This window comes from Aythya ferina, assembly GCF_964211825.1.
Source record: "Aythya ferina genome assembly, chromosome: 16".
Classification (NCBI taxonomy): Eukaryota; Metazoa; Chordata; class Aves; order Anseriformes; family Anatidae; genus Aythya; species Aythya ferina.
The window spans coordinates 3220937-3227791 of record NC_140315.1 but is presented as its reverse complement, the minus strand read 5'-3'; the positions used below and the strand labels follow the sequence as shown (position 1 = coordinate 3227791).

The window sequence follows — 6855 nt, the reverse complement described above, 5'->3', positions numbered from 1 at the left end:
GGCTCCTGTAAATTATAACATTTCTAAATATACCTGAGAGTCTCTCTGCCAAGCTGCTGACGAATACTCTGTCTGTTCCTATTGACTTCTCTTCCCCCTTCAGATTACTTTTGCTTTGAATAGTTTCAAATCATAAAGCAAGAAAAAAAAAATCATGTAATGAGACTAGCTGATGCTGTGATTAATGAAAATGTAATGAGAGCTACCATACAGCCATTACAAACCAGTTAGCTAATTAGTGTAATCACAGAGGTGGAAATAATTAAAAGACCACAAAGCAGAAGTAGCCTAATAACAGCCTTTTCCTCTGACCCAGAACTGGAGAGAAAAGGATGCTTTGGTTTGCTGGGTCAGGGCCAAAAAGGAGCCGAGACCGAAGCGCCTGGAAGCAACCACGGTGCGTGAGGTGTCAGGGCTGGATCAGACAAGGATAAATGGAGCAGATTTACACCCGTGTAACCCAGATTGCATCTGAGTCCTCTGCCGATGGCACCACATTACAGCAGCCCTCTCCCAGCTCTTTCCATTGCCTGGCCATTCCCTCACCAAGCCCCGAGCATCCCCTCTCCAACACCTGCTGCACCGCAAAGAAAAGAAGAGTGGTGGTAAACTGATCCGGAGATGGCACTGATGGTGAGGCAGGATCCGACCTGCACTCTTCCTTTCTTATTTTTTTGTCCATTTTTGTTTTTTTCACAGGTCATTGACAACAACTTTATTCACCTTGCAGCCAAATTTGGTTTCTGGAGGGGGAGAAACCAGCATCCTAAGGTGCTTTGGAAGAACCCCCTGTTAGAGGATTCTTCATATTTTTATAGTTTATATGTATGTCTGTATGCCATTCACTCTGATTTCATGGGACTCTAACCACTGGTTGAAAAATCTCCTGCTAACAGGGAAAAATCTGGGCCAAGGGTGCGGTGCTGGGGTGCATGGTGCTCATCTCCAGAGCTGCTGCTGTGAGCGGGGCACTGAGTGGCTCTGTTGTCCTCACCTCCTAGCACAGACAGCCCCGAGTCACTGGGCAACATCAGCATGATGGTGAACCCAAAACAACCCTGAAACGCTGCTCAGCTGCTCCTCCAAGGGGTCTCCCATCCAGGACCACTAATGAGAGACGCAGGATGGTGTGCGGAGCTGGATTTCACCCTGGTAATTAGAAGTGACCTACCTCTTGCCGCAAGATGAAATAGCTCCATTTGACGGGCTATAAAAAATCCTAACTGGTAATTTTCCAGTTGGGATGGGTCATCGTTGCGGCCATCTCCATTGGCTCTTATCATTTCTGCCACGGTTCTGTGTGTGTTTCATTTGACCCGGGTATAATGAGCAAAGGAGAAGAAAGTAGCTGCAGACACACAATCAACGATAATCTGCTGGAGCTGATGAATATGCCAAGACTGCTAAGTGGGTCCTCATTAGCTATTCACATGCTAAGAGCCATCTTTATTTGTTCTTCTCTCCTAGGTGGATCTATATTTGAATATCTTTACTATATCCACCCGGGGGGTGGATGGAGGATTACCACCACTGTCAGGTAACCCGAGTATTTTCCTGGAAAAAAATAGATCGTGACACCAAGCTGGCAGCAGGCTGAAAAGAAGAAACCATGTGATGCCATTTAGTGAGGGAAGAAATAATTTTCCCTGATGACACCTCTAGTGGGAGGCAGAACTTTATCTTCCCCTCGCAGCTCAAATGGAGCATCACAGCAGTAGCATTAAGTTTGCTTCCACGTTTCCAACGTGTCTTTTCATTGACTGTTTTTTTGGCTGTGGCTGTGCAAACAGATTTCCAGGGTAAGAGCAGGGGCTGTTCTGCTCGGAGGGTTTGCAGGGCTGTGGGTGGCAATGCAAGGCCAGGGCACCCCATCCAGCTGCAGCCAAAGGGACCCCTCTGCAGCCCTGTGTGCCCGCTGGTGAGCTGTGTTTGAACTTTCTCCTTTCGGCTTTCTGTAAAAGCTGCATTTCTCTGTGTGCTGGGACAGGGGCTGGCTCTTTGGAGGATGCTTCTCCCCTCCCTGGAGCATCCATCCGCGGGGAAGGCTGCCCTCTCCCGACACGAGGAGCGAGGCAGCGGCTGAGCTGCACCCACCACCCTCGGCCAGCACCCACCCTGCTCCCATCCACACCCTGCAGGGCCCAGAGGTGTCCCTGTCTGGTGAGCCCAACACAACCCCATGTGTCCCCAAGGTGTCCTGGCCCCCACACCAGCTTCAGGATCCAGCCTGCATCCCTCCTCCAGCATCGTGTGGGAGCTGCTTGGGAAACCACCCCACTCACTGCATCTCTTCTGCACAGGGTTGCCGTCTCACCTGCCCCATTCCTGCCCTCCCAGGTGTGCCCAGCACCTTTGTAAAAATAAAATAAAATAAAAATCTGACAGTGTGTGAGTGAGCAACGTACTCATCTGTGTGAGCTATTTTCCAGCTGAGTCTGTAAGTGCTGGAGACAGTGGGGTGACAAAGAAGCAAAGTCACGTTTGTTTGTGTGCTGCTCCAGGAAAGCATTTTTCTATGAGCAGCAACCCACAAGCAAGCACTTGCACCTCCAGAGTTTGCAAACAGCTGATCTAGGAGAGATTACTTTTTTTTTTTTTTTTCTTTATGCTTTTGACCTTATTTGCTGAAAATGAAACATCATCTAACCTTCCAGGAAATGCCACGATTCTTCGATCTGACAGAAGAACATAAATCTTCCCTAAGTGCACAGCAGCTCAGGGCTCAGCTGGAACTGAGCGGGATCTGGGCATCCCAAACCAGGGCCAGCAGGACCTGAGCCACACACCTCTCCTGTCCAGAGAGCAGCAGTCTCATGGGACTGGTCGTTGCCTTTGGGCTGAGCTGGTTTTCCATCAGTTATTCATGGGAAAAAAAATGGGATTTGGGGGTCTGAATCACTCTGATCCTGTTAAAGTTAAGTGGGACCCTTCCCTCCCAGCTTGGGCTGAAACAACACACACTGCCCTGCCCCATATCCTCAGTCATCTCTGGGGAGCAGCAGGCTCGTGAAAGCCATTGCAAAGCTGAAATTTTGGGCTCTGCAGGTGGAGTGGACATGGTGAGAGGCCTTGCATAGTGTAACAGCCCTGTTGCTTTCCCCACCGCATTTCCTGAGCAGGATGCTGCGGCTTCCTTCCGTGTCCGTGCCGCCAGCCCTCGCGGTTTTCACCTCCCCAGCTATTTCGGGGGACCCGTGGTTGTGCTGAAGGTTTGCAGGGGCCGGAGAGGGAACTGGAACGTGTCGTGCTGCTCACCACATGGGGCCTGAGCAGCCCTGAGGGGTGACTGAAGGTAGGAACTACGTGTGGGAAGGCGCAGCTCGTGCTGTGCTGCTTTCTACCGCCCACTCATCGAGAGCTCCGTTTGCTCAAGTGCACGCTTTTAGACCCAAGCTGTTGGTGCTTCACACAGGGCATAGTCATCCATGTGCAGGTCTCTCTCCTTCTTGGCTTATTGCTAGAGCAGGGCTCCCCTAGGCCCTGCAGGAATCAGAGCTGTGTTTTCCTCTGGATCAGGTCTGGGACAGTCCTTCTGAGGAGGAGGAATTTAACTGAACCCACAGCCCTAATAGTATCATTATCCCCCATCCCAAAATCCACAGAAATATAAAGTTTCATAGGTCTTTTTTTTTTTTTTTTTTTTTCTTTAATCTTGACCAACTTTCCTTGTTTTACCACTAGATGGGAGAGTGAGACTGGTCTAACGCAGCCTCTCCCGTCTTTATCCCAGCAGGAATTCAGAGGGGAGTTGGGAATTGAGAAATACACTCAAGTCAATTCTCTGGTGCCAGGGGCAGAACTGAGGACACATCCTGCACATTTTCTGACCTCGGGAACGGAGTGGGTAAACCCCCAAAATGCATGTTGGGCTGTGTTATGGGCCAAAAGTGCATGGCTGTGGCAGCACCGATGCTTGCGGGTCTCTGTGGCAGCTCCTCTGCCCTCATGAGAGGAGGAATCAGGTACACAAAGACTAGATGTGGGTGAAATATGGGCAAAACAGAATCACAGAATCACAGAATTTCTAGGTTGGAAGAGACCTCAAGATCATCGAGTCCAACCTCTGACCTAACGCTAGCAGTCCCCACTAAACCATATCCCTAAGCTCTACAAAACACTTCACTTTTGCTCCTGTCCTGGAGCAGGGGGTGTTGACAAAGGCACTTGCAATTCACTCCCCATACCTATGCCCCATGGAGTCAAATGAGCCCCCCAAATTGCCTAGGGAGGCACAGAATAAAGCTGCATTTTCTCCTCCTTTTCTTCTACAGCCCTTCCCTACAGGACTATTGTGTAATGATGCACGCAGTGATACCATTTTTCTGCAGAGGTTAAAAATGTGCTGGTGCAACGACTGCAGGTGAAGGAAGGGAATTTGGGGCCTGGTCTGACACCGCCAGCTGCCGCCGCCTGCCTCGGGGGCTGCCAGGGGCAGGCATGGGGAGGGTGCCAGGGGCATTCAGGCTCTGCTAAATTTACTTTTACTGAAACACTTCCCATCCTCTGAGACATTTCCTAAGTTTTTTGTTTTGTTTTGTGTTTTTTTTTTTTTTTTTTTTTTCCAGGATTGGGTGTGTTTGGGAATTACAGAGTTGCAGAAGCACTTTCTCCACCAAACCAAAGATTGCCCAATTGGCCTATTTTTTGTTATTATATGGTTTGGGGTTTACAAGCATGACCATGTCTTCTTTCTTCCTGGGATTTCACAGATTCTGGAAGAAATCTTATAACAGCCAAATTTTCTGACTGCCTGCATGACTAGTGCAGAATACGCAATCCCTGTAATTTGAAAATCATCTTTTGGGTGTTTTGCTGCCTACCCAACATCCTCAGTTCACAAGCTTTTTAGAGAAGTGACGCACCTGCTTGGTTTAATGTCTGGGCCAGTTGTGCCCTGAAATTAAATAATCCTGATAAACCTCCCAAACTGCAATGCCCTCGTTGCCTCTTTTGGGGTTTCCTGGTTGTTCTCCTATAGGAAACATCTGCCGTTATCATGCTAGAGAGAAATACCAGGTTCGTTGGAAGAGGAAGCTGGGTTCTTACTGGATGCAGTTACTCCTGTTTTCCACAAACCACCTCCCACTCCGTGCGTGCAATGCTGCTGCTGAGTCACCCAGCACGGAGCAAGCATCCTGCTCGGGATGGGGAGGACAAACTCCCCCAAAGAAGCTGATAAATACAGATGAAAAAATGTTGCCTGGAAGCAATAAACCAATTGAAATTCCAGCTCTGGCAGGTTCAGGGCACGCTTGCTTGTGCAGATGCAGCTTCTTGCTGCGGGGTTCATGGCAGTACAGGAACAGTCCTGGCTAAAGGTGTGGCTGGGGTCACAGAGATCTGGGCACATGTGGGACTTGGGATGGGGATGAGGAGCATCCATGGGGTGTTTCTAATGGACAGTTATTCATATATCTACCTCTGGCCATGTATTCTTGTGTGAGAAGTCACCGCCCTTAGCCAAGTGCCTATTGCTCCCTGTGATCCTCATTTGTAAAGCGTTGGGTGAGCAGGAGGACATATGAAAGCTCCTGTGGTCAGGACCACTGCCATAACACTGCTCTGCTTTTCTCTGGTCCCAATCTTTACATCCTTTTCCTATCATCTCCCCTTACCATCCTGGAAGACAAAAAAAGAGCACTAACCGGGGAGAGAACCTGCTAAAACGGTGTGCGATGTGCACCCAGGACCCAAGGGGCCGACTTCTGACCTCTGCTGAGTGCTGGAGATGCCACAGCTTGTCACTGTCTGATAGCTGCCAGCGTGCCAAATGCCAAGTCATTCCTCAGCAACGAGATGTTGAGCTGATTAAGGTTTTAATTAGAACAAGGAAGCGGCACGTGCAAGGACGGCTTCAGATGAGAAAGACGTGGCAGCTGCCAAGATAGAGCTGCTCCTGGCTGTATCCCATCAACCTTTCTGGTGAATGGCACTGAGCCTTCAGTTTGCTCTGCTGCAGGGCTAGGAGAGGAAAAAGGGTTTGAGCATGGCCCAAGCTGTGGTTAGTGGGGCTTGTTTCAGGAGTGCTCAGCTACCTGTGAAACCCAAGCCTGGCCATATGGATGGGGCAGAGTCCAGGGTGACTGGTCTGCATTCGTGGCATTTACTGCACTCATAAACAGCCCTGGCAGCGACAGAAAGGGTGCAAACTTTGAACTTATAAAGCATCAGCACCGAGACCAAGATGGAGTAGAAGACACACACACACAAAAAAAAAAAAAAAAAAAAAAGTGTGTTGCTGCAGGCTGCAGCCAGAGCCCTTTGGTAGCTGTCTGCCAGCATCACAGCATCTGCGTGGATTCTCATGACGGTGATCAAGGGCAACTCCATCGAGTGGGAAAGGAGACAGAGGAGTTTTCTTCTTCCCCAGGGACACACACAGCTCCCAGCCAAGTACAGAGGCTGCCCGTGCTGGTGGACAGGCATAAATCAAGTGAAAAATGCTCCATGGTGAGCACCTGCCCCAGCACACTGTGACATCCCCTGGGTGGGAGCTCTGCACCAAGGGGTAGAGCTGATATTTGCTCGGATCCTGGTGCACACAGACTTGCAGGCGCTTTGGATTTCACTATCGGGTCCAATCTCTCCTTTAGACCTTGATCCCGCAAGGAGCACTATAAGGATGGATTTTAGAAATCAGATAGAGCTGGCGAGATCTGGGCCTTATCTAAGATAGCAAAATAATCAGCCATGTGATTTCTTCCCCATGTTTACAGTGGCAATATTTTTCCAAAGTTCAAAGTCTTCCTCTGCAGAAAACATTTGCCATACTATGCAGTGATACTGTAGTTTTGGTGCAATGAACAATTAAAAAAATCAATTTCTAGAGCAATATTTTCTATGCTAGTAATCTCT

The 6855-nt window shown here is 49.2% G+C and overlaps 1 long non-coding RNA gene across 1 annotated transcript; it reads left to right on the top strand.

Moving 5' to 3' along the window:
• Positions 1-286: 286 nt before the first annotated feature.
• On the top strand, positions 287-2397 carry LOC311445559. The gene is made up of 4 exons (XR_014698507.1): positions 287-605; positions 700-771; positions 1002-1152; positions 1468-2397. It is a non-coding gene; the product is annotated as an uncharacterized lncRNA (long non-coding RNA).
• The last annotated feature ends 4458 nt before the right edge of the window (positions 2398-6855 follow it).